This window comes from Chiloscyllium punctatum, chromosome 29, assembly GCF_047496795.1.
Source record: "Chiloscyllium punctatum isolate Juve2018m chromosome 29, sChiPun1.3, whole genome shotgun sequence".
NCBI classification, from domain to species: Eukaryota; Metazoa; Chordata; class Chondrichthyes; order Orectolobiformes; family Hemiscylliidae; genus Chiloscyllium; species Chiloscyllium punctatum.
Window position 1 is genome coordinate 49,523,935 of NC_092767.1, and position 25,250 is coordinate 49,549,184.

Here is a 25,250-nt window from a genome sequence, read left to right on the forward strand (position 1 = left end):
AGTGCAGAGGCCAGTGAGGGAATCGAGTCCCAGTGCAGAGGCCAGTGAGGGGAATCGAGTCCCAGTGCAGAGGCCAGTGAGGGGAATCGAGTCCCAGTGGGGAGGCCAGTGAGGGGAATCGAGTACCAGTGCAGAGGCCAGTGAGGGGAATCGAGTCCCAGTGCAGAGGCCAGTGAGGGGAATCGAGTCCCAGTGGGGAGGCCAGTGAGGGGAATCGAGTCCCTGTGCAGAGGCAAGTGAGGGGAATCGAGTCCCAGTGCAGAGGCCAGTGAGGGGAATCGAGTCCCAGTGCGGAGGCCAGTGAGGGGAATCGAGTCCCAGTTCGGAGGCCAGTGAAGGGAATCGGGTCCCAGTGCGGAGGCCAGTGAGGGGAATCGAGTCCCAGTGCAGAAGCCAGTGAGGGGAATCGAGTCCCAGTGGGGAGGCCAGTGAGGGGAATCGAGTCCCAGTGCAGAGGCCAGTGAGGGGAATCGAGTCCCAGTACGGAGGCCAGTGAGGGGAATTGTGTCCGAGTGCGGAGGCCAGTGAGGGGAATCGAGTCCCAGTGCAGAGGTCAGTGAGGGGAATCGAGTCCCAGTGGAGAGGCCAGTGAGGGAATCGAGTCCCAGTGCAGAGGCCAGTGAGGGGAATCGAGTCCCAGTGGGGAGGCCAGTGAGGGGAATCGAGTCCCTGTGCAGAGGCAAGTGAGGGGAATCGAGTCCCAGTGCAGAGGCCAGTGAGGGGAATCGAGTCCCAGTGCGGAGGCCAGTGAGGGGAATCGAGTCCCAGTTCGGAGGCCAGTGAAGGGAATCGGGTCCCAGTGCGGAGGCCAGTGAGGGGAATCGAGTCCCAGTGCAGAAGCCAGTGAGGGGAATCGAGTCCCAGTGGGGAGGCCAGTGAGGGGAATCGAGTCCCAGTGCAGAGGCCAGTGAGGGGAATCGAGTCCCAGTACGGAGGCCAGGGAGGGGAATTGTGTCCGAGTGCGGAGGCCAGTGAGGGGAATCGAGTCCCAGTGCAGAGGTCAGTGAGGGGAATCGAGTCCCAGTGGAGAGGCCAGTGAGGGAATCGAGTCCCAGTGCAGAGGCCAGTGAGGGGAATCGAGTCCCAGTGCAGAGGCCAGTGAGGGGAATCGAGTCCCAGTGCAGAGGCCAGTGAGGGGAATCGAGTCCTGGTGCAGAGGCCAGTGAGGGGAATCAAGTTCCAGTGTGGACGTCAGTGTGGGGAATCGAGTCCCAGTTCGGAGGCCAGTGAAGGGAATCGGGTCCCAGTGCGGAGGCCAGTGAGGGGAATTGAGTCCCAGTGCAGAAGCCAGTGAGGGCAATCGAGTCCCAGTGGGGAGGCCAGTGAGGGGAATCGAGTACCAGTGCAGAGGCCAGTGAGGGGAATCGAGTCCCAGTGCAGAAGCCAGTGAGGGGAATCGAGTCCCAGTGGGGAGGCCAGTGAGGGGAATCGAGTCCCTGTGCAGAGGCCAGTGAGGGGAATCGAGTCCCAGTGCAGAGGCCAGTGAGGGGAATCGAGTCCCAGTGCGGAGGCCAGTGAGGGGAATCGAGTCCCAGTTCGGAGGCCAGTGAAGGGAATCGGGTCCCAGTGCGGAGGCCAGTGAGGGGAATCGAGTCCCAGTGCAGAAGCCAGTGAGGGGAATCGAGTACCAGTGCAGAGGCCAGTGAGGGGAATCGAGTCCCATTGCAGAAGCCAGTGAAGGGAATCGGGTCCCAGTGCGGAGGCCAGTGAGGGGAATCGAGTCCCAGTGCAGAAGCCAGTGAGGGGAATCGAGTCCCAGTGGGGAGGCCAGTGAGGGGAATCGAGTACCAGTGCAGAGGCCAGGGAGGGGAATCGAGTCCCAGTGCAGAGGCCAGTGAGGGGAATCGAGTCCCAGTGCGGAGGCCAGTGAGGGGAATCGAGTCCCAGTGCGGAGGTCAGTGTGGGGAATCGAGTCCCAGTGCGGAGGCCAGTGAGGAGAACCAAGTTCCAGAGCAGAGGCCAGTGAGGGGAATCGAGTTCCAGTGCAGAAGCCAGTGAGGGGAATCGAGTTACAGTGCAGAAGCCAGTGAGGGGAATCGAGTCCCAGTGCGGAGGTCAGTGAGGGGAATCGAGTCCCAGTGTGAAGGCCATTGAGGAGAATCGAGTCCCAGTGCAGAGGCCTGTGAGGGGAATTGGGTCCCAGTGCGGAGGCCAGTGAGGGGAAACAAGTCCTGGTGCAGAGGCCAGTGAGGGGAATCGAGTCCCAGTGCGGAGACCAGTGAGGGGAATTGAGTCCCAGTGCGGAGGCCATTGAGGGGAATCGAGTCCCAGTGCAGAGGTCAGTGAGGGGAATTGAGTCCCAGTGCGGAGGCCAGTGAGCGGAATCGAGTCCAAGTGCAGAGGTCAGTGTGGGGAATCAAGTCCCAGTGCGGAGGCCAGTGAGGGGAATCGAGTCCCAGTGCAGAAGCCAGTGAGGGGAATCAAGTTCCAGTGCAGAGGCCAGTGAGGGGAATCGAATCCTGGTGCAGAGGCCAGTGAGGGGAATCAAGTTCCAGTGTGGACGTCAGTGTGGGGAATCAAGTCCCAGTGTGGAGGCCAGTGAGGGGAATCGAGTCCCAGTGTGAAGGCCATTGAGGGGAATTGAGTCCCAGTGCAGAGGCCAGTGAGGGGAATTGAGTCCCAGTGCAGAGGCCAGTGAGGGCAATCGAGTCCCAGTACGGAGGCCAGGGAGGGGAATTGTGTCCGAGTGCGGAGGCCAGTGAGGGGAATCGAGTCCCAGTGCAGAGGTCAGTGAGGGGAATCGAGTCCCAGTGGAGAGGCCAGTGAGGGAATCGAGTCCCAGTGCAGAGGCCAGTGAGGGGAATCGAGTCCCAGTGCAGAGGCCAGTGAGGGGAATCGAGTCCCAGTGCAGAGGCCAGTGAGGGGAATCGAGTCCTGGTGCAGAGGCCAGTGAGGGGAATCAAGTTCCAGTGTGGACGTCAGTGTGGGGAATCAAGTCCCAGTGTGGAGGCCAGTGAGGGGAATCGAGTCCCAGTGTGAAGGCCATTGAGGGGAATTGAGTCCCAGTGCAGAGGCCAGTGAGGGGAATCAAGTTCCATTGCAGAGGCCAGTGAGGGGAATCAAGTCCCAGTGCGGAGGCGAGTGAAGGGAATCGGGTCCCAGTGCGGAGGCCAGTGAGCGGAATCGAGTCCCAGTGCGGAGGCCAGTGAGGGGAATTGAGTCCCAGTGCAGAGGTCAGTGAGGGGAATCGAGTCCCAGTGCAGAGGCCAGTGAGGGAATCGAGTCCCAGTGCAGAGGCCAGTGAGGGGAATCGAGTCCCAGTGCAGAGGCCAGTGAGGGGAATCGAGTCCCAGTGGGGAGGCCAGTGAGGGGAATCGAGTACCAGTGCAGAGGCCAGTGAGGGGAATCGAGTCCCAGTGCAGAGGCCAGTGAGGGGAATCGAGTCCCAGTGGGGAGGCCAGTGAGGGGAATCGAGTCCCTGTGCAGAGGCAAGTGAGGGGAATCGAGTCCCAGTGCAGAGGCCAGTGAGGGGAATCGAGTCCCAGTGCGGAGGCCAGTGAGGGGAATCGAGTCCCAGTTCGGAGGCCAGTGAAGGGAATCGGGTCCCAGTGCGGAGGCCAGTGAGGGGAATCGAGTCCCAGTGCAGAAGCCAGTGAGGGGAATCGAGTCCCAGTGGGGAGGCCAGTGAGGGGAATCGAGTCCCAGTGCAGAGGCCAGTGAGGGGAATCGAGTCCCAGTACGGAGGCCAGTGAGGGGAATTGTGTCCGAGTGCGGAGGCCAGTGAGGGGAATCGAGTCCCAGTGCAGAGGTCAGTGAGGGGAATCGAGTCCCAGTGCAGAGGCCAGTGAGGGAATCGAGTCCCAGTGCAGAGGCCAGTGAGGGGAATCGAGTCCCAGTGCAGAGGTCAGTGAGGGGAATCGAGTCCCTGTGCAGAGGCCAGTGAGGGGAATCGAGTCCCAGTGCAGAGGCCAGTGAGGGAAATCGAGTCCCAGTGCGGAGGCCAGTGAGGGGAATCGAGTCCCATTGCGGAGGCCAGTGAAGGGAATCGGGTCCCAGTGCGGAGGCCAGTGAGGGGAATTGAGTCCCAGTGCAGAAGCCAGTGAGGGCAATCGAGTCCCAGTGGGGAGGCCAGTGAGGGGAATCGAGTACCAGTGCAGAGGCCAGTGAGGGGAATCGAGTCCCAGTGCAGAAGCCAGTGAGGGGAATCGAGTCCCAGTGGGGAGGCCAGTGAGGGGAATCGAGTCCCTGTGCAGAGGCCAGTGAGGGGAATCGAGTCCCAGTGCGGAGGCCAGTGAGGGGAATCGAGTCCCAGTTCGGAGGCCAGTGAAGGGAATCGGGTCCCAGTGCGGAGGCCAGTGAGGGGAATCGAGTCCCAGTGCAGAAGCCAGTGAGGGGAATCGAGTACCAGTGCAGAGGCCAGTGAGGGGAATCGAGTCCCATTGCAGAAGCCAGTGAAGGGAATCGGGTCCCAGTGCGGAGGCCAGTGAGGGGAATCGAGTCCCAGTGCAGAAGCCAGTGAGGGGAATCGAGTCCCAGTGGGGAGGCCAGTGAGGGGAATCGAGTACCAGTGCAGAGGCCAGTGAGGGGAATCGAGTACCAGTGCAGAGGCCAGGGAGGGGAATCGAGTCCCAGTGCAGAGGCCAGTGAGGGGAATCGAGTCCCAGTGCGGAGGCCAGTGAGGGGAATCGAGTCCCAGTGCGGAGGTCAGTGTGGGGAATCGAGTCCCAGTGCGGAGGCCAGTGAGGAGAACCAAGTTCCAGAGCAGAGGCCAGTGAGGGGAATCGAGTTCCAGTGCAGAAGCCAGTGAGGGGAATCGAGTTACAGTGCAGAAGCCAGTGAGGGGAATCGAGTCCCAGTGCGGAGGTCAGTGAGGGGAATCGAGTCCCAGTGTGAAGGCCATTGAGGAGAATCGAGTCCCAGTGCAGAGGCCTGTGAGGGGAATTGGGTCCCAGTGCGGAGGCCAGTGAGGGGAAACAAGTCCTGGTGCAGAGGCCAGTGAGGGGAATCGAGTCCCAGTGCGGAGACCAGTGAGGGGAATTGAGTCCCAGTGCGGAGACCATTGAGGGGAATCGAGTCCCAGTGCAGAGGTCAGTGAGGGGAATTGAGTCCCAGTGCGGAGGCCAGTGAGCGGAATCGAGTCCAAGTGCAGAGGTCAGTGTGGGGAATCAAGTCCCAGTGCGGAGGCCAGTGAGGGGAATCGAGTCCCAGTGCAGAAGCCAGTGAGGGGAATCAAGTTCCAGTGCAGAGGCCAGTGAGGGGAATCGAATCCTGGTGCAGAGGCCAGTGAGGGGAATCAAGTTCCAGTGTGGACGTCAGTGTGGGGAATCAAGTCCCAGTGTGGAGGCCAGTGAGGGGAATCGAGTCCCAGTGTGAAGGCCATTGAGGGGAATTGAGTCCCAGTGCAGAGGCCAGTGAGGGGAATTGAGTCCCAGTGCAGAGGCCAGTGAGGGCAATCGAGTCCCAGTACGGAGGCCAGTGAGGGGAATTGTGTCCGAGTGCGGAGGCCAGTGAGGGGAATCGAGTCCCAGTGCAGAGGTCAGTGAGGGGAATCGAGTCCCAGTGCAGAGGCCAGTGAGGGGAATCGAGTCCCAGTGCAGAGGCCAGTGAGGGGAATCGAGTCCCAGTGCAGAGGCCAGTGAGGGGAATCGAGTCCTGGTGCAGGGGCCAGTGAGGGGAATCGAGTCCCACTGCGGAGGTCAGTTAGGGGAATCGAGTCCCAGTGTGAAGGCCATTGAGGGGAATCGAGTCCCAGTGCAGAGGCCAGTGAGGGGAATCGAGTCCCAGTGTGAAGGCCATTGAGGAGAATCGAGTCCCAGTGCAGAGGCCAGTGAGGGGAATTGGGTCCCAGTGCGGAGGCCAGTGAGGGGAAACAAGTCCTGGTGCAGAGGCCAGTGAGGGGAATCGAGTCCCAGTGCAGAGGCCATTGAGGGGAATCGAGTCCCAGTGCAGAGGTCAGTGAGGGGAATCGAGTCCCAGTGCGGAGGCCAGTGAGCGGAATCGAGTCCAAGTGCAGAGGTCAGTGTGGGGAATCAAGTCCCAGTGCGGAGGCCAGTGAGGGGAATCGAGTCCCAGTGCAGAAGCCAGTGAGGGGAATCAAGTTCCAGTGCAGAGGCCAGTGAGGGGAATCGAATCCTGGTGCAGAGGCCAGTGAGGGGAATCAAGTTCCAGTGTGGACGTCAGTGTGGGGAATCAAGTCCCAGTGTGGAGGCCAGTGAGGGGAATCGAGTCCCAGTGTGAAGGCCATTGAGGGGAATTGAGTCCCAGTGCAGAGGCCAGTGAGGGGAATTGAGTCCCAGTGCAGAGGCCAGTGAGGGCAATCGAGTCCCAGTACGGAGGCCAGTGAGGGGAATTGTGTCCGAGTGCGGAGGCCAGTGAGGGGAATCGAGTCCCAGTGCAGAGGTCAGTGAGGGGAATCGAGTCCCAGTGCAGAGGCCAGTGAGGGAATCGAATCCCAGTGCAGAGGCCAGTGAGGGGAATCGAGTCCCAGTGCAGAGGCCAGTGAGGGGAATCGAGTCCCAGTGCAGAGGCCAGTGAGGGGAATCGAGTCCTGGTGCAGAGGCCAGTGAGGGGAATCAAGTTCCAGTGTGGACGTCAGTGTGGGGAATCAAGTCCCAGTGTGGAGGCCAGTGAGGGGAATCGAGTCCCAGTGTGAAGGCCATTGAGGGGAATTGAGTCCCAGTGCAGAGGCCAGTGAGGGGAATCAAGTTCCATTGCAGAGGCCAGTGAGGGGAATCAAGTCCCAGTGCGGAGGCGAGTGAAGGGAATCGGGTCCCAGTGCGGAGGCCAGTGAGCGGAATCGAGTCCCAGTGCGGAGGCCAGTGAGGGGAATTGAGTCCCAGTGCGGAGGCTAGTGAGGGGAATCGAGTCCCAGTGCGGAGGCCAGTGAGCGGAATCGAGTCCAAGTGCGGAGGTCAGTGTGGGGAATCGAGTCCCAGTGCGGAGGTCAGTGAGGAGAATCGAGTCCCAGTGCAGAGGCCAGTGAGGGGAATCAAGTTCCAGTGCAGAGGCCAGTGAGGGGAATCGAGTCCAAGTGCGGAGGTCAGTGAGGGGAATCGAGTCCCAGTGCAGAGGCCAGTGAGGGGAATCAAGTTCCAGTGCAGAGGCCAGTGAGGGGAATCGAGTTCCAGTGCAGAAGCCAGTGAGGGGAATCGAGTCCCAGTGCGGAGGTCAGTGAGGGGAATCGAGTCCCAGTGCAGAGGCCAGTGAGGGGAATCGAGTCCCACTGCGGAGGTCAATGTGGGGAATCAAGTCCAAGTGTGGAGGCCAGTGAGCGGAATTGAGTCCCAGTGCAGAAGCCAGTGAGGGGAATCGAGTCCAAGTGCGGAGGTCAGTGAGGGGAATCGAGTCCCAGTGCAGAGGCCAGTGAGGGGAATCGAGTCCCAGTGCAGAGGCCAGTGAGGAGAACCAAGTTCCAGAGCAGAGGCCAGTGAGGGGAATCGAGTTCCAGTGCAGAAGCCAGTGAGGGGAATCGAGTTACAGTGCAGAAGCCAGTGAGGGGAATCGAGTCCCAGTGCGGAGGTCAGTGAGGGGAATCGAGTCCCAGTGTGAAGGCCATTGAGGAGAATCGAGTCCCAGTGCAGAGGCCAGTGAGGGGAATTGGGTCCCAGTGCGGAGGCCAGTGAGGGGAAACAAGTCCTGGTGCAGAGGCCAGTGAGGGGAATCGAGTCCCAGTGCGGAGACCAGTGAGGGGAATTGAGTCCCAGTGCGGAGGCCATTGAGGGGAATCGAGTCCCAGTGCAGAGGTCAGTGAGTGGAATTGAGTCCCAGTGCGGAGGCCAGTGAGCGGAATCGAGTCCCAGTGCAGAGGCCAGTGAGGGGAATCGAGTCCTGGTGCAGAGGCCAGTGAGGGGAATCAAGTTCCAGTGTGGACGTCAGTGTGGGGAATCGAGTCCCAGTTCGGAGGCCAGTGAAGGGAATCGGGTCCCAGTGCGGAGGCCAGTGAGGGGAATTGAGTCCCAGTGCAGAAGCCAGTGAGGGCAATCGAGTCCCAGTGGGGAGGCCAGTGAGGGGAATCGAGTACCAGTGCAGAGGCCAGTGAGGGGAATCGAGTCCCAGTGCAGAAGCCAGTGAGGGGAATCGAGTCCCAGTGGGGAGGCCAGTGAGGGGAATCGAGTCCCTGTGCAGAGGCCAGTGAGGGGAATCGAGTCCCAGTGCAGAGGCCAGTGAGGGGAATCGAGTCCCAGTGCGGAGGCCAGTGAGGGGAATCGAGTCCCAGTTCGGAGGCCAGTGAAGGGAATCGGGTCCCAGTGCGGAGGCCAGTGAGGGGAATCGAGTCCCAGTGCAGAAGCCAGTGAGGGGAATCGAGTACCAGTGCAGAGGCCAGTGAGGGGAATCGAGTCCCATTGCAGAAGCCAGTGAAGGGAATCGGGTCCCAGTGCGGAGGCCAGTGAGGGGAATCGAGTCCCAGTGCAGAAGCCAGTGAGGGGAATCGAGTCCCAGTGGGGAGGCCAGTGAGGGGAATCGAGTACCAGTGCAGAGGCCAGTGAGGGGAATCGAGTACCAGTGCAGAGGCCAGGGAGGGGAATCGAGTCCCAGTGCAGAGGCCAGTGAGGGGAATCGAGTCCCAGTGCGGAGGCCAGTGAGGGGAATCGAGTCCCAGTGCGGAGGTCAGTGTGGGGAATCGAGTCCCAGTGCGGAGGCCAGTGAGGAGAACCAAGTTCCAGAGCAGAGGCCAGTGAGGGGAATCGAGTTCCAGTGCAGAAGCCAGTGAGGGGAATCGAGTTACAGTGCAGAAGCCAGTGAGGGGAATCGAGTCCCAGTGCGGAGGTCAGTGAGGGGAATCGAGTCCCAGTGTGAAGGCCATTGAGGAGAATCGAGTCCCAGTGCAGAGGCCTGTGAGGGGAATTGGGTCCCAGTGCGGAGGCCAGTGAGGGGAAACAAGTCCTGGTGCAGAGGCCAGTGAGGGGAATCGAGTTCCAGTGTGGACGTCAGTGTGGGGAATCGAGTCCCAGTTCGGAGGCCAGTGAAGGGAATCGGGTCCCAGTGCGGAGGCCAGTGAGGGGAATTGAGTCCCAGTGCAGAAGCCAGTGAGGGCAATCGAGTCCCAGTGGGGAGGCCAGTGAGGGGAATCGAGTACCAGTGCAGAGGCCAGTGAGGGGAATCGAGTCCCAGTGCAGAAGCCAGTGAGGGGAATCGAGTCCCAGTGGGGAGGCCAGTGAGGGGAATCGAGTCCCTGTGCAGAGGCCAGTGAGGGGAATCGAGTCCCAGTGCAGAGGCCAGTGAGGGGAATCGAGTCCCAGTGCGGAGGCCAGTGAGGGGAATCGAGTCCCAGTTCGGAGGCCAGTGAAGGGAATCGGGTCCCAGTGCGGAGGCCAGTGAGGGGAATCGAGTCCCAGTGCAGAAGCCAGTGAGGGGAATCGAGTACCAGTGCAGAGGCCAGTGAGGGGAATCGAGTCCCATTGCAGAAGCCAGTGAAGGGAATCGGGTCCCAGTGCGGAGGCCAGTGAGGGGAATCGAGTCCCAGTGCAGAAGCCAGTGAGGGGAATCGAGTCCCAGTGGGGAGGCCAGTGAGGGGAATCGAGTACCAGTGCAGAGGCCAGTGAGGGGAATCGAGTACCAGTGCAGAGGCCAGGGAGGGGAATCGAGTCCCAGTGCAGAGGCCAGTGAGGGGAATCGAGTCCCAGTGCGGAGGCCAGTGAGGGGAATCGAGTCCCAGTGCGGAGGTCAGTGTGGGGAATCGAGTCCCAGTGCGGAGGCCAGTGAGGAGAACCAAGTTCCAGAGCAGAGGCCAGTGAGGGGAATCGAGTTCCAGTGCAGAAGCCAGTGAGGGGAATCGAGTTACAGTGCAGAAGCCAGTGAGGGGAATCGAGTCCCAGTGCGGAGGTCAGTGAGGGGAATCGAGTCCCAGTGTGAAGGCCATTGAGGAGAATCGAGTCCCAGTGCAGAGGCCTGTGAGGGGAATTGGGTCCCAGTGCGGAGGCCAGTGAGGGGAAACAAGTCCTGGTGCAGAGGCCAGTGAGGGGAATCGAGTCCCAGTGCGGAGACCAGTGAGGGGAATTGAGTCCCAGTGCGGAGGCCATTGAGGGGAATCGAGTCCCAGTGCAGAGGTCAGTGAGGGGAATTGAGTCCCAGTGCGGAGGCCAGTGAGCGGAATCGAGTCCAAGTGCAGAGGTCAGTGTGGGGAATCAAGTCCCAGTGCGGAGGCCAGTGAGGGGAATCGAGTCCCAGTGCAGAAGCCAGTGAGGGGAATCAAGTTCCAGTGCAGAGGCCAGTGAGGGGAATCGAATCCTGGTGCAGAGGCCAGTGAGGGGAATCAAGTTCCAGTGTGGACGTCAGTGTGGGGAATCAAGTCCCAGTGTGGAGGCCAGTGAGGGGAATCGAGTCCCAGTGTGAAGGCCATTGAGGGGAATTGAGTCCCAGTGCAGAGGCCAGTGAGGGGAATTGAGTCCCAGTGCAGAGGCCAGTGAGGGCAATCGAGTCCCAGTACGGAGGCCAGGGAGGGGAATTGTGTCCGAGTGCGGAGGCCAGTGAGGGGAATCGAGTCCCAGTGCAGAGGTCAGTGAGGGGAATCGAGTCCCAGTGGAGAGGCCAGTGAGGGAATCGAGTCCCAGTGCAGAGGCCAGTGAGGGGAATCGAGTCCCAGTGCAGAGGCCAGTGAGGGGAATCGAGTCCCAGTGCAGAGGCCAGTGAGGGGAATCGAGTCCTGGTGCAGAGGCCAGTGAGGGGAATCAAGTTCCAGTGTGGACGTCAGTGTGGGGAATCAAGTCCCAGTGTGGAGGCCAGTGAGGGGAATCGAGTCCCAGTGTGAAGGCCATTGAGGGGAATTGAGTCCCAGTGCAGAGGCCAGTGAGGGGAATCAAGTTCCATTGCAGAGGCCAGTGAGGGGAATCAAGTCCCAGTGCGGAGGCGAGTGAAGGGAATCGGGTCCCAGTGCGGAGGCCAGTGAGCGGAATCGAGTCCCAGTGCGGAGGCCAGTGAGGGGAATTGAGTCCCAGTGCAGAGGTCAGTGAGGGGAATCGAGTCCCAGTGCAGAGGCCAGTGAGGGAATCGAGTCCCAGTGCAGAGGCCAGTGAGGGGAATCGAGTCCCAGTGCAGAGGCCAGTGAGGGGAATCGAGTCCCAGTGGGGAGGCCAGTGAGGGGAATCGAGTACCAGTGCAGAGGCCAGTGAGGGGAATCGAGTCCCAGTGCAGAGGCCAGTGAGGGGAATCGAGTCCCAGTGGGGAGGCCAGTGAGGGGAATCGAGTCCCTGTGCAGAGGCAAGTGAGGGGAATCGAGTCCCAGTGCAGAGGCCAGTGAGGGGAATCGAGTCCCAGTGCGGAGGCCAGTGAGGGGAATCGAGTCCCAGTTCGGAGGCCAGTGAAGGGAATCGGGTCCCAGTGCGGAGGCCAGTGAGGGGAATCGAGTACCAGTGCAGAGGCCAGTGAGGGGAATCGAGTCCCAGTGCAGAGGCCAGTGAGGGGAATCGAGTCCCAGTGGGGAGGCCAGTGAGGGGAATCGAGTCCCTGTGCAGAGGCAAGTGAGGGGAATCGAGTCCCAGTGCAGAGGCCAGTGAGGGGAATCGAGTCCCAGTGCGGAGGCCAGTGAGGGGAATCGAGTCCCAGTTCGGAGGCCAGTGAAGGGAATCGGGTCCCAGTGCGGAGGCCAGTGAGGGGAATCGAGTACCAGTGCAGAGGCCAGTGAGGGGAATCGAGTCCCAGTGCAGAAGCCAGTGAGGGGAATCGAGTCCCAGTGGGGAGGCCAGTGAGGGGAATCGAGTCCCTGTGCAGAGGCCAGTGAGGGGAATCGAGTCCCAGTGCGGAGGCCAGTGAGGGGAATCGAGTCCCAGTTCGGAGGCCAGTGAAGGGAATCGGGTCCCAGTGCGGAGGCCAGTGAGGGGAATCGAGTCCCAGTGCAGAAGCCAGTGAGGGGAATCGAGTACCAGTGCAGAGGCCAGTGAGGGGAATCGAGTCCCATTGCAGAAGCCAGTGAAGGGAATCGGGTCCCAGTGCGGAGGCCAGTGAGGGGAATCGAGTCCCAGTGCAGAAGCCAGTGAGGGGAATCGAGTCCCAGTGGGGAGGCCAGTGAGGGGAATCGAGTACCAGTGCAGAGGCCAGTGAGGGGAATCGAGTACCAGTGCAGAGGCCAGGGAGGGGAATCGAGTCCCAGTGCAGAGGCCAGTGAGGGGAATCGAGTCCCAGTGCGGAGGCCAGTGAGGGGAATCGAGTCCCAGTGCGGAGGTCAGTGTGGGGAATCGAGTCCCAGTGCGGAGGCCAGTGAGGAGAACCAAGTTCCAGAGCAGAGGCCAGTGAGGGGAATCGAGTTCCAGTGCAGAAGCCAGTGAGGGGAATCGAGTTACAGTGCAGAAGCCAGTGAGGGGAATCGAGTCCCAGTGCGGAGGCCAGTGAGGGGAATCGAGTCCCAGTGCAGAAGCCAGTGAGGGGAATCAAGTTCCAGTGCAGAGGCCAGTGAGGGGAATCGAATCCTGGTGCAGAGGCCAGTGAGGGGAATCAAGTTCCAGTGTGGACGTCAGTGTGGGGAATCAAGTCCCAGTGTGGAGGCCAGTGAGGGGAATCGAGTCCCAGTGTGAAGGCCATTGAGGGGAATTGAGTCCCAGTGCAGAGGCCAGTGAGGGGAATTGAGTCCCAGTGCAGAGGCCAGTGAGGGCAATCGAGTCCCAGTACGGAGGCCAGTGAGGGGAATTGTGTCCGAGTGCGGAGGCCAGTGAGGGGAATCGAGTCCCAGTGCAGAGGTCAGTGAGGGGAATCGAGTCCCAGTGCAGAGGCCAGTGAGGGAATCGAATCCCAGTGCAGAGGCCAGTGAGGGGAATCGAGTCCCAGTGCAGAGGCCAGTGAGGGGAATCGAGTCCCAGTGCAGAGGCCAGTGAGGGGAATCGAGTCCTGGTGCAGAGGCCAGTGAGGGGAATCAAGTTCCAGTGTGGACGTCAGTGTGGGGAATCAAGTCCCAGTGTGGAGGCCAGTGAGGGGAATCGAGTCCCAGTGTGAAGGCCATTGAGGGGAATTGAGTCCCAGTGCAGAGGCCAGTGAGGGGAATCAAGTCCCAGTGCGGAGGCGAGTGAAGGGAATCGGGTCCCAGTGCGGAGGCCAGTGAGCGGAATCGAGTCCCAGTGCGGAGGCCAGTGAGGGGAATTGAGTCCCAGTGCGGAGGCTAGTGAGGGGAATCGAGTCCCAGTGCGGAGGCCAGTGAGCGGAATCGAGTCCAAGTGCGGAGGTCAGTGTGGGGAATCGAGTCCCAGTGCGGAGGTCAGTGAGGGGAATCGAGTCCCAGTGCAGAGGCCAGTGAGGGGAATCAAGTTCCAGTGCAGAGGCCAGTGAGGGGAATCGAGTCCAAGTGCGGAGGTCAGTGAGGGGAATCGAGTCCCAGTGCAGAGGCCAGTGAGGGGAATCAAGTTCCAGTGCAGAGGCCAGTGAGCGGAATTGAGTCCCAGTGCAGAAGCCAGTGAGGGGAATCGAGTCCAAGTGCGGAGGTCAGTGAGGGGAATCGAGTCCCAGTGCAGAGGCCAGTGAGGGGAATCGAGTCCCAGTGCAGAGGCCAGTGAGGAGAACCAAGTTCCAGAGCAGAGGCCAGTGAGGGGAATCGAGTTCCAGTGCAGAAGCCAGTGAGGGGAATCGAGTTACAGTGCAGAAGCCAGTGAGGGGAATCGAGTCCCAGTGCGGAGGTCAGTGAGGGGAATCGAGTCCCAGTGTGAAGGCCATTGAGGAGAATCGAGTCCCAGTGCAGAGGCCAGTGAGGGGAATTGGGTCCCAGTGCGGAGGCCAGTGAGGGGAAACAAGTCCTGGTGCAGAGGCCAGTGAGGGGAATCGAGTCCCAGTGCGGAGACCAGTGAGGGGAATTGAGTCCCAGTGCGGAGGCCATTGAGGGGAATCGAGTCCCAGTGCAGAGGTCAGTGAGGGGAATCGAGTCCCAGTTCGGAGGCCAGTGAGCGGAATCGAGTCCAAGTGCAGAGGTCAGTGTGGGGAATCAAGTCCCAGTGCGGAGGCCAGTGAGGGGAATCGAGTCCCAGTGCAGAAGCCAGTGAGGGGAATCAAGTTCCAGTGCAGAGGCCAGTGAGGGGAATCGAATCCTGGTGCAGAGGCCAGTGAGGGGAATCAAGTTCCAGTGTGGACGTCAGTGTGGGGAATCAAGTCCCAGTGTGGAGGCCAGTGAGGGGAATCGAGTCCCAGTGTGAAGGCCATTGAGGGGAATTGAGTCCCAGTGCAGAGGCCAGTGAGGGGAATCAAGTTCCAGTGCAGAGGCCAGTGAGGGGAATCAAGTCCCAGTGCGGAGGCGAGTGAAGGGAATCGGGTCCCAGTGCGGAGGCCATTGAGGGGAATCGAGTCCCAGTGCAGAAGCCAGTGAGGGGAATCGAGTCCCAGTGGGGAGGCCAGTGAGGGGATTCGAGTCCCAGTGCAGAGGCCAGTGAGGGGAATCGAGTCCCAGTGTGAAGGCCATTGAGGAGAATCGAGTCCCAGTGCAGAGGCCAGTGAGGGGAATTGGGTCCCAGTGCGGAGGCCAGTGAGGGGAAACAAGACCTGGTGCAGAGGCCAGTGAGGGGAATCGAGTCCCAGTGCAGAGGCCATTGAGGGGAATCGAGTCCCAGTGCGGAGGCCAGTGAGCGGAATCGAGTCCAAGTGCAGAAGCCAGTGAGGGGAATCAAGTTCCAGTGCAGAGGCCAGTGAGGGGAATCGAATCCTGGTGCAGAGGCCAGTGAGGGGAATCAAGTTCCAGTGTGGACGTCAGTGTGGGGAATCAAGTCCCAGTGTGGAGGCCAGTGAGGGGAATCGAGTCCCAGTGTGAAGGCCATTGAGGGGAATTGAGTCCCAGTGCAGAGGCCAGTGAGGGGAATTGAGTCCCAGTGCAGAGGCCAGTGAGGGCAATCGAGTCCCAGTACGGAGGCCAGGGAGGGGAATTGTGTCCGAGTGCGGAGGCCAGTGAGGGGAATCGAGTCCCAGTGCAGAGGTCAGTGAGGGGAATCGAGTCCCAGTGGAGAGGCCAGTGAGGGAATCGAGTCCCAGTGCAGAGGCCAGTGAGGGGAATCGAGTCCCAGTGCAGAGGCCAGTGAGGGGAATCGAGTCCCAGTGCAGAGGCCAGTGAGGGGAATCGAGTCCTGGTGCAGAGGCCAGTGAGGGGAATCAAGTTCCAGTGTGGACGTCAGTGTGGGGAATCGAGTCCCAGTTCGGCGGCCAGTGAAGGGAATCGGGTCCCAGTGCGGAGGCCAGTGAGGGGAATTGAGTCCCAGTGCAGAAGCCAGTGAGGGCAATCGAGTCCCAGTGGGGAGGCCAGTGAGGGGAATCGAGTACCAGTGCAGAGGCCAGTGAGGGGAATCGAGTCCCAGTGCAGAAGCCAGTGAGGGGAATCGAGTCCCAGTGGGGAGGCCAGTGAGGGGAATCGAGTCCCTGTGCAGAGGCCAGTGAGGGGAATCGAGTCCCAGTGCAGAGGCCAGTGAGGGGAATCGAGTCCCAGTGCGGAGGCCAGTGAGGGGAATCGAGTCCCAGTTCGGAGGCCAGTGAAGGGAATCGGGTCCCAGTGCGGAGGCCAGTGAGGGGAATCGAGTCCCAGTGCAGAAGCCAGTGAGGGGAATCGAGTACCAGTGCAGAGGCCAGTGAGGGGAATCGAGTCCCATTGCAGAAGCCAGTGAAGGGAATCGGGTCCCAGTGCGGAGGCCAGTGAGGGGAATCGAGTCCCAGTGCAGAAGCCAGTGAGGGGAATCGAGTCCCAGTGGGGAGGCCAGTGAGGGGAATCGAGTACCAGTGCAGAGGGCAGTGAGGGGAATCGAGTACCAGTGCAGAGGCCAGGGAGGGGAATCGAGTCCCAGTGCAGAGGCCAGTGAGGGGAATCGAGTCCCAGTGCGGAGGCCAGTGAGGGGAATCGAGTCCCAGTGCGGAGGTCAGTGTGGGGAATCGAGTCCCAGTGCGGAGGCCAGTGAGGAGAACCAAGTTCCAGAGCAGAGGCCAGTGAGGGGAATCGAGTTCCAGTGCAGAAGCCAGTGAGGGGAATCGAGTCCCAGTGCGGAGGTCAGTGAGGGGAATCGAGTCCCAGTGTGAAGGCCATTGAGGAGAATCGAGTCCCAGTGCAGAGGCCTGTGAGGGGAATTGGGTCCCAGTGCGGAGGCCAGTGAGGGGAATCGAGTCCCAGTGCGGAGGCCAGTGAGGGGAATCGAGTCCCAGTGCGGAGGTCAGTGTGGGGAATCGAGTCCCAGTGCGGAGGCCAGTGAGGAGAACCAAGTTCCAGAGCAGAGGCCAGTGAGGGGAATCGAGTTCCAGTGCAGAAGCCAGTGAGGGGAATCGAGTCCCAGTGCGGAGGTCAGTGAGGGGAATCGAGTCCCAGTGTGAAGGCCATTGAGGAGAATCGAGTCCCAGTGCAGAGGCCTGTGAGGGGAATTGGGTCCCAGTGCGGAGGCCAGTGAGGGGAAACAAGTCCTGGTGCAGAGGCCAGTGAGGGGAATCGAGTCCCAGTGCGGAGACCAGTGAGGGGAATTGAGTCCCAGTGCGGAGGCCATTGAGGGGAATCGAGTCCCAGTGCAGAGGTCAGTGAGGGGAATTGAGTCCCAGTGCGGAGGCCAGTGAGCGGAATCGAGTCCAAGTGCAGAGGTCAGTGTGGGGAATCAAGTCCCAGTGCGGAGGCCAGTGAGGGGAATCGAGTCCCAGTGCAGAAGCCAGTGAGGGGAATCAAGTTCCAGTGCAGAGGCCAGTGAGGGGAATCGAATCCTGGTGCAGAGGCCAGTGAGGGGAATCAAGTTCCAGTGTGGACGTCAGTGTGGGGAATCAAGTCCCAGTGTGGAGGCCAGTGAGGGGAATCGAGTCCCAGTGTGAAGGCCATTGAGGGGAATTGAGTCCCAGTGCAGAGGCCAGTGAGGGGAATTGAGTCCCAGTGCAGAGGCCAGTGAGGGCAATCGAGTCCCAGTACGGAGGCCAGGGAGGGGAATTGTGTCCGAGTGCGGAGGCCAGTGAGGGGAATCGAGTCCCAGTGCAGAGGTCAGTGAGGGGAATCGAGTCCCAGTGGAGAGGCCAGTGAGGGAATCGAGTCCCAGTGCAGAGGCCAGTGAGGGGAATCGAGTCCCAGTGCAGAGGCCAGTGAGGGGAATCGAGTCCCAGTGCAGAGGCCAGTGAGGGGAATCGAGTCCTGGTGCAGAGGCCAGTGAGGGGAATCAAGTTCCAGTGTGGACGTCAGTGTGGGGAATCAAGTCCCAGTGTGGAGGCCAGTGAGGGGAATCGAGTCCCAGTGTGAAGGCCATTGAGGGGAATTGAGTCCCAGTGCAGAGGCCAGTGAGGGGAATCAAGTTCCATTGCAGAGGCCAGTGAGGGGAATCAAGTCCCAGTGCGGAGGCGAGTGAAGGGAATCGGGTCCCAGTGCGGAGGCCAGTGAGCGGAATCGAGTCCCAGTGCGGAGGCCAGTGAGGGGAATTGAGTCCCAGTGCAGAGGTCAGTGAGGGGAATCGAGTCCCAGTGCAGAGGCCAGTGAGGGAATCGAGTCCCAGTGCAGAGGCCAGTGAGGGGAATCGAGTCCCAGTGCAGAGGCCAGTGAGGGGAATCGAGTCCCAGTGGGGAGGCCAGTGAGGGGAATCGAGTACCAGTGCAGAGGCCAGTGAGGGGAATCGAGTCCCAGTGCAGAGGCCAGTGAGGGGAATCGAGTCCCAGTGGGGAGGCCAGTGAGGGGAATCGAGTCCCTGTGCAGAGGCAAGTGAGGGGAATCGAGTCCCTGTGCAGAGGCAAGTGAGGGGAATCGAGTCCCAGTGCAGAGGCCAGTGAGGGGAATCGAGTCCCAGTGCGGAGGCCAGTGAGGGGAATCGAGTCCCAGTTCGGAGGCCAGTGAAGGGAATCGGGTCCCAGTGCGGAGGCCAGTGAGGGGAATCGAGTACCAGTGCAGAGGCCAGTGAGGGGAATCGAGTCCCAGTGCAGAAGCCAGTGAGGGGAATCGAGTCCCAGTGGGGAGGCCAGTGAGGGGAATCGAGTCCCTGTGCAGAGGCCAGTGAGGGGAATCGAGTCCCAGTGCGGAGGCCAGTGAGGGGAATCGAGTCCCAGTTCGGAGGCCAGTGAAGGGAATCGGGTCCCAGTGCGGAGGCCAGTGAGGGGAATCGAGTCCCAGTGCAGAAGCCAGTGAGGGGAATCGAGTACCAGTGCAGAGGCCAGTGAGGGGAATCGAGTCCCATTGCAGAAGCCAGTGAAGGGAATCGGGTCCCAGTGCGGAGGCCAGTGAGGGGAATCGAGTCCCAGTGCAGAAGCCAGTGAGGGGAATCGAGTCCCAGTGGGGAGGCCAGTGAGGGGAATCGAGTACCAGTGCAGAGGCCAGTGAGGGGAATCGAGTACCAGTGCAGAGGCCAGGGAGGGGAATCGAGTCCCAGTGCAGAGGCCAGTGAGGGGAATCGAGTCCCAGTGCGGAGGCCAGTGAGGGGAATCGAGTCCCAGTGCGGAGGTCAGTGTGGGGAATCGAGTCCCAGTGCGGAGGCCAGTGAGGAGAACCAAGTTCCAGAGCAGAGGCCAGTGAGGGGAATCGAGTTCCAGTGCGGAGGTCAGTGTGGGGAATCGAGTCCCAGTGCGGAGGCCAGTGAGGGGAATCGAGTCCCAGTGCGGAGGCCAGTGAGGGGAATCGAGTCCCAGTTCGGAGGCCAGTGAAGGGAATCGGGTCCCAGTGCGGAGGCCAGTGAGGGGAATCGAGTACCAGTGCAGAGGCCAGTGAGGGGAATCGAGTCCCAGTGCAGAAGCCAGTGAGGGGAATCGAGTCCCAGTGGGGAGGCCAGTGAGGGGAATCGAGTCCCTGTGCAGAGGCCAGTGAGGGGAATCGAGTCCCAGTGCGGAGGCCAGTGAGGGGAATCGAGTCCCAGTTCGGAGGCCAGTGAAGGGAATCGGGTCCCAGTGCGGAGGCCAGTGAGGGGAATCGAGTCCCAGTGCAGAAGCCAGTGAGGGGAATCGAGTACCAGTGCAGAGGCCAGTGAGGGGAATCGAGTCCCATTGCAGAAGCCAGTGAAGGGAATCGGGTCCCAGTGCGGAGGCCAGTGAGGGGAATCGAGTCCCAGTGCAGAAGCCAGTGAGGGGAATCGAGTCCCAGTGGGGAGGCCAGTGAGGGGAATCGAGTACCAGTGCAGAGGCCAGTGAGGGGAATCGAGTACCAGTGCAGAGGCCAGGGAGGGGAATCGAGTCCCAGTGCAGAGGCCAGTGAGGGGAATCGAGTCCCAGTGCGGAGGCCAGTGAGGGGAATCGAGTCCCAGTGCGGAGGTCAGTGTGGGGAATCGAGTCCCAGTGCGGAGGCCAGTGAGGAGAACCAAGTTCCAGAGCAGAGGCCAGTGAGGGGAATCGAGTTCCAGTGCAGAAGCCAGTGAGGGGAATCGAGTTACAGTGCAGAAGCCAGTGAGGGGAATCGAGTCCCAGTGCGGAGGCCAGTGAGGGGAATCGAGTCCCAGTGCAGAAGCCAGTGAGGGGAATCAAGTTCCAGTGCAGAGGCCAGTGAGGGGAATCGAATCCTGGTGCAGAGGCCAGTGAGGGGAATCAAGTTCCAGTGTGGACGTCAGTGTGGGGAATCAAGTCCCAGTGTGGAGGCCAGTGAGGGGAATCGAGTCCCAGTGTGAAGGCCATTGAGGGGAATTGAGTCCCAGTGCAGAGGCCAGTGAGGGGAATTGAGTCCCAGTGCAGAGGCCAGTGAGGGCAATCGAGTCCCAGTACGGAGGCCAGTGAGGGGAATTGTGTCCGAGTGCGGAGGCCAGTGAGGGGAATCGAGTCCCAGTGCAGAGGTCAGTGAGGGGAATCGAGTCCCAGTGCAGAGGCCAGTGAGGGAATCGAATCCCAGTGCAGAGGCCAGTGAGGGGAATCGAGTCCCAGTGCAGAGGCCAGTGAGGGGAATCGAGTCCCAGTGCAGAGGCCAGTGAGGGGAATCGAGTCCTGGTGCAGAGGCCAGTGAGGGGAATCAAGTTCCAGTGTGGACGTCAGTGTGGGGAATCAAGTCCCAGTGTGGAGGCCAGTGAGGGGAATCGAGTCCCAGTGTGAAGGCCATTGAGGGGAATTGAGTCCCAGTGCAGAGGCCAGTGAGGGGAATCAAGTCCCAGTGCGGAGGCGAGTGAAGGGAATCGGGTCCCAGTGCGGAGGCCAGTGAGCGGAATCGAGTCCCAGTGCGGAGGCCAGTGAGGGGAATTGAGTCCCAGTGCGGAGGCTAGTGAGGGGAATCGAGTCCCAGTGCGGAGGCCAGTGAGCGGAATCGAGTCCAAGTGCGGAGGTCAGTGTGGGGAATCGAGTCCCAGTGCGGAGGTCAGTGAGGGGAATCGAGTCCCAGTGCAGAGGCCAGTGAGGGGAATCAAGTTCCAGTGCAGAGGCCAGTGAGGGGAATCGAGTCCAAGTGCGGAGGTCAGTGAGGGGAATCGAGTCCCAGTGCAGAGGCCAGTGAGGGGAATCAAGTTCCAGTGCAGAGGCCAGTGAGCGGAATTGAGTCCCAGTGCAGAAGCCAGTGAGGGGAATCGAGTCCAAGTGCGGAGGTCAGTGAGGGGAATCGAGTCCCAGTGCAGAGGCCAGTGAGGGGAATCGAGTCCCAGTGCAGAGGCCAGTGAGGAGAACCAAGTTCCAGAGCAGAGGCCAGTGAGGGGAATCGAGTTCCAGTGCAGAAGCCAGTGAGGGGAATCGAGTTACAGTGCAGAAGCCAGTGAGGGGAATCGAGTCCCAGTGCGGAGGTCAGTGAGGGGAATCGAGTCCCAGTGTGAAGGCCATTGAGGAGAATCGAGTCCCAGTGCAGAGGCCAGTGAGGGGAATTGGGTCCCAGTGCGGAGGCCAGTGAGGGGAAACAAGTCCTGGTGCAGAGGCCAGTGAGGGGAATCGAGTCCCAGTGCGGAGACCAGTGAGGGGAATTGAGTCCCAGTGCGGAGGCCATTGAGGGGAATCGAGTCCCAGTGCAGAGGTCAGTGAGTGGAATTGAGTCCCAGTGCGGAGGCCAGTGAGCGGAATCGAGTCCAAGTGCAGAGGTCAGTGTGGGGAATCAAGTCCCAGTGCGGAGGCCAGTGAGGGGAATCGAGTCCCAGTGCAGAAGCCAGTGAGGGGAATCAAGTTCCAGTGCAGAGGCCAGTGAGGGGAATCGAATCCTGGTGCAGAGGCCAGTGAGGGGAATCAAGTTCCAGTGTGGACGTCAGTGTGGGGAATCATGTCCCAGTGTGGAGGCCAGTGAGGGGAATCGAGTCCCAGTGTGAAGGCCATTGAGGGGAATTGAGTCCCAGTGCAGAGGCCAGTGAGGGGAATCAAGTTCCAGTGCAGAGGCCAGTGAGGGGAATCAAGTCCCAGTGCGGAGGCGAGTGAAGGGAATCGGGTCCCAGTGCGGAGGCCATTGAGGGGAATCGAGTCCCAGTGCAGAAGCCAGTGAGGGGAATCGAGTCCCAGTGGGGAGGCCAGTGAGGGGATTCGAGTCCCAGTGCAGAGGCCAGTGAGGGGAATCGAGTCCCAGTGTGAAGGCCATTGAGGAGAATCGAGTCCCAGTGCAGAGGCCAGTGAGGGGAATTGGGTCCCAGTGCGGAGGCCAGTGAGGGGAAACAAGACCTGGTGCAGAGGCCAGTGAGGGGAATCGAGTCCCAGTGCAGAGGCCATTGAGGGGAATCGAGTCCCAGTGCGGAGGCCAGTGAGCGGAATCGAGTCCAAGTGCAGAAGCCAGTGAGGGGAATCAAGTTCCAGTGCAGAGGCCAGTGAGGGGAATCGAATCCTGGTGCAGAGGCCAGTGAGGGGAATCAAGTTCCAGTGTGGACGTCAGTGTGGGGAATCAAGTCCCAGTGTGGAGGCCAGTGAGGGGAATCGAGTCCCAGTGTGAAGGCCATTGAGGGGAATTGAGTCCCAGTGCAGAGGCCAGTGAGGGGAATTGAGTCCCAGTGCAGAGGCCAGTGAGGGCAATCGAGTCCCAGTACGGAGGCCAGGGAGGGGAATTGTGTCCGAGTGCGGAGGCCAGTGAGGGGAATCGAGTCCCAGTGCAGAGGTCAGTGAGGGGAATCGAGTCCCAGTGGAGAGGCCAGTGAGGGAATCGAGTCCCAGTGCAGAGGCCAGTGAGGGGAATCGAGTCCCAGTGCAGAGGCCAGTGAGGGGAATCGAGTCCCAGTGCAGAGGCCAGTGAGGGGAATCGAGTCCTGGTGCAGAGGCCAGTGAGGGGAATCAAGTTCCAGTGTGGACGTCAGTGTGGGGAATCGAGTCCCAGTTCGGAGGCCAGTGAAGGGAATCGGGTCCCAGTGCGGAGGCCAGTGAGGGGAATTGAGTCCCAGTGCAGAAGCCAGTGAGGGCAATCGAGTCCCAGTGGGGAGGCCAGTGAGGGGAATCGAGTACCAGTGCAGAGGCCAGTGAGGGGAATCGAGTCCCAGTGCAGAAGCCAGTGAGGGGAATCGAGTCCCAGTGGGGAGGCCAGTGAGGGGAATCGAGTCCCTGTGCAGAGGCCAGTGAGGGGAATCGAGTCCCAGTGCAGAGGCCAGTGAGGGGAATCGAGTCCCAGTGCGGAGGCCAGTGAGGGGAATCGAGTCCCAGTTCGGAGGCCAGTGAAGGGAATCGGGTCCCAGTGCGGAGGCCAGTGAGGGGAATCGAGTCCCAGTGCAGAAGCCAGTGAGGGGAATCGAGTACCAGTGCAGAGGCCAGTGAGGGGAATCGAGTCCCATTGCAGAAGCCAGTGAAGGGAATCGGGTCCCAGTGCGGAGGCCAGTGAGGGGAATCGAGTCCCAGTGCAGAAGCCAGTGAGGGGAATCGAGTCCCAGTGGGGAGGCCAGTGAGGGGAATCGAGTACCAGTGCAGAGGGCAGTGAGGGGAATCGAGTACCAGTGCAGAGGCCAGGGAGGGGAATCGAGTCCCAGTGCAGAGGCCAGTGAGGGGAATCGAGTCCCAGTGCGGAGGCCAGTGAGGGGAATCGAGTCCCAGTGCGGAGGTCAGTGTGGGGAATCGAGTCCCAGTGGAGAGGCCAGTGAGGGAATCGAGTCCCAGTGCAGAGGCCAGTGAGGGGAATCGAGTCCCAGTGCAGAGGCCAGTGAGGGGAATCGAGTCCCAGTGCAGAGGCCAGTGAGGGGAATCGAGTCCTGGTGCAGAGGCCAGTGAGGGGAATCAAGTTCCAGTGTGGACGTCAGTGTGGGGAATCGAGTCCCAGTTCGGCGGCCAGTGAAGGGAATCGGGTCCCAGTGCGGAGGCCAGTGAGGGGAATTGAGTCCCAGTGCAGAAGCCAGTGAGGGCAATCGAGTCCCAGTGGGGAGGCCAGTGAGGGGAATCGAGTACCAGTGCAGAGGCCAGTGAGGGGAATCGAGTCCCAGTGCAGAAGCCAGTGAGGGGAATCGAGTCCCAGTGGGGAGGCCAGTGAGGGGAATCGAGTCCCTGTGCAGAGGCCAGTGAGGGGAATCGAGTCCCAGTGCAGAGGCCAGTGAGGGGAATCGAGTCCCAGTGCGGAGGCCAGTGAGGGGAATCGAGTCCCAGTTCGGAGGCCAGTGAAGGGAATCGGGTCCCAGTGCGGAGGCCAGTGAGGGGAATCGAGTCCCAGTGCAGAAGCCAGTGAGGGGAATCGAGTACCAGTGCAGAGGCCAGTGAGGGGAATCGAGTCCCATTGCAGAAGCCAGTGAAGGGAATCGGGTCCCAGTGCGGAGGCCAGTGAGGGGAATCGAGTCCCAGTGCAGAAGCCAGTGAGGGGAATCGAGTCCCAGTGGGGAGGCCAGTGAGGGGAATCGAGTACCAGTGCAGAGGGCAGTGAGGGGAATCGAGTACCAGTGCAGAGGCCAGGGAGGGGAATCGAGTCCCAGTGCAGAGGCCAGTGAGGGGAATCGAGTCCCAGTGCGGAGGCCAGTGAGGGGAATCGAGTCCCAGTGCGGAGGTCAGTGTGGGGAATCGAGTCCCAGTGCGGAGGCCAGTGAGGAGAACCAAGTTCCAGAGCAGAGGCCAGTGAGGGGAATCGAGTTCCAGTGCAGAAGCCAGTGAGGGGAATCGAGTCCCAGTGCGGAGGTCAGTGAGGGGAATCGAGTCCCAGTGTGAAGGCCATTGAGGAGAATCGAGTCCCAGTGCAGAGGCCTGTGAGGGGAATTGGGTCCCAGTGCGGAGGCCAGTGAGGGGAATCGAGTCCCAGTGCGGAGGCCAGTGAGGGGAATCGAGTCCCAGTGCGGAGGTCAGTGTGGGGAATCGAGTCCCAGTGCGGAGGCCAGTGAGGAGAACCAAGTTCCAGAGCAGAGGCCAGTGAGGGGAATCGAGTTCCAGTGCAGAAGCCAGTGAGGGGAATCGAGTCCCAGTGCGGAGGTCAGTGAGGGGAATCGAGTCCCAGTGTGAAGGCCATTGAGGAGAATCGAGTCCCAGTGCAGAGGCCTGTGAGGGGAATTGGGTCCCAGTGCGGAGGCCAGTGAGGGGAAACAAGTCCTGGTGCAGAGGCCAGTGAGGGGAATCGAGTCCCAGTGCGGAGACCAGTGAGGGGAATTGAGTCCCAGTGCGGAGGCCATTGAGGGGAATCGAGTCCCAGTGCAGAGGTCAGTGAGGGGAATTGAGTCCCAGTGCGGAGGCCAGTGAGCGGAATCGAGTCCAAGTGCAGAGGTCAGTGTGGGGAATCAAGTCCCAGTGCGGAGGCCAGTGAGGGGAATCGAGTCCCAGTGCAGAAGCCAGTGAGGGGAATCAAGTTCCAGTGCAGAGGCCAGTGAGGGGAATCGAATCCTGGTGCAGAGGCCAGTGAGGGGAATCAAGTTCCAGTGTGGACGTCAGTGTGGGGAATCAAGTCCCAGTGTGGAGGCCAGTGAGGGGAATCGAGTCCCAGTGTGAAGGCCATTGAGGGGAATTGAGTCCCAGTGCAGAGGCCAGTGAGGGGAATTGAGTCCCAGTGCAGAGGCCAGTGAGGGCAATCGAGTCCCAGTACGGAGGCCAGGGAGGGGAATTGTGTCCGAGTGCGGAGGCCAGTGAGGGGAATCGAGTCCCAGTGCAGAGGTCAGTGAGGGGAATCGAGTCCCAGTGGAGAGGCCAGTGAGGGAATCGAGTCCCAGTGCAGAGGCCAGTGAGGGGAATCGAGTCCCAGTGCAGAGGCCAGTGAGGGGAATCGAGTCCCAGTGCAGAGGCCAGTGAGGGGAATCGAGTCCTGGTGCAGAGGCCAGTGAGGGGAATCAAGTTCCAGTGTGGACGTCAGTGTGGGGAATCAAGTCCCAGTGTGGAGGCCAGTGAGGGGAATCGAGTCCCAGTGTGAAGGCCATTGAGGGGAATTGAGTCCCAGTGCAGAGGCCAGTGAGGGGAATCAAGTTCCATTGCAGAGGCCAGTGAGGGGAATCAAGTCCCAGTGCGGAGGCGAGTGAAGGGAATCGGGTCCCAGTGCGGAGGCCAGTGAGCGGAATCGAGTCCCAGTGCGGAGGCCAGTGAGGGGAATTGAGTCCCAGTGCAGAGGTCAGTGAGGGGAATCGAGTCCCAGTGCAGAGGCCAGTGAGGGAATCGAGTCCCAGTGCAGAGGCCAGTGAGGG